The following is a 1,200-nucleotide window of genomic DNA, read 5'->3' as shown; positions in this document are numbered from 1 at the left end:
ATCAGTGATATCCTCACCAGTTATAAGTTACACACCAGAGAATGGTTGAAATTCACCCCTGTGGGATGGTTGACCTGGAACCACCTCAACAATCGTTTAATTTTTCCATTTGCCTTTAAAGGCAAGGAAACTGAGGCTCGGGGAGGAGTAAAGGGCTAAAGGTAGAAATGTGACTCAAACTCAGGCCTTTGGGGTCCAAGTCCAAACATATTTCCAAAACAACAGACTGCCCCACAAAAATATAAGCGCCTCAGGAGTCTCTAAGTCACCTTTGCTCAGGGACCATGTCAATTTTCTCTGTAATCCTTGAGTTTTAATATATGCACTGTGAAAGTGAGCATGTATAAAAATGTGCATCGTTAGCCATGATAATCAAATCCTTGACTCATCTGTATGTACATTCCACTATAATAGCATATGTTATGGATCAAATTGTGTCCCCAAAAATATGTGTTGTAAATCCTAATCCCTATACCTATCATTATAATCCCATTTGGGAACAGGTTTTCTTTGTTATGTTAATAAGGCAGTATTAGCGTAGGGTGTGCCTTGAGTCAATCTTTTTTGAGATATAAAAGGAGCAGATCAAGTAAACAGAGATGGGGGGAAGAGAGATGCTACACCACATGAAGATCGCCAAGAAACCAAGGAACGAGTACCTTCCTCCACAGCCAACAGAGAAAGCTTCCCCTAGAGCCAGCACCCTGAATTCAGACTTCTAGCCTCCTAAACTAAGAAAATAAATGTTTGTACGTTAAAGCCACCCACTTGTGATGTTTCTGTTATAGCAGCACTAGGTAACTAAGACAGCATGTATCACTTCCTAGGATAACCAACTCTTTACAGGTCCATATCCTCCAACACCTACACGAGATTGTAAATTCCCTGATAACAGGGATTATATTGTTTGCATCTGCTTTCTAAATATCTAGCACAATACCTGATACGAGCATGACCCTGGATAAATGGCAGATCACTGATTGTGCAAATGAGTCTTGTACCATCTATTCCAAACCCATTGCCATTGGGTCAATTCCGACTCATAGCAACCGTATAGGACAGAGTAGAACTGCCCCATAGTGTTTCCGAGGCTGCAATCTACAGCAGGAGACTGCCACATCTTTCTTCCGCAGAGCAGCTAGTGGATTCGAAAGGCCAACATTTCAGTTAGCAGCCAAGCTCTTAACCACTGTGTCACCA

General features: G+C 41.9%; 1 non-coding gene across 1 annotated transcript; it reads right to left on the bottom strand.

Annotated features, from left to right (window-relative positions):
• Window positions 1–234: 234 nt before the first annotated feature.
• On the bottom strand, window positions 235–337 carry LOC111819832 (U6 spliceosomal RNA). Its single transcript, XR_002823407.1, has one exon. It is a non-coding gene; the product is annotated as a U6 spliceosomal RNA (small nuclear RNA).
• Window positions 338–1,200: the final 863 nt, after the last annotated feature.

This window comes from Trichechus manatus, unplaced genomic scaffold (assembly GCF_000243295.1).
Source record: "Trichechus manatus latirostris isolate Lorelei unplaced genomic scaffold, TriManLat1.0 scaffold00019, whole genome shotgun sequence".
Classification (NCBI taxonomy): Eukaryota; Metazoa; Chordata; class Mammalia; order Sirenia; family Trichechidae; genus Trichechus; species Trichechus manatus.
Note: the sequence above shows the minus strand (reverse complement) of the source record. Positions and strands in the feature narration are given on the sequence as shown.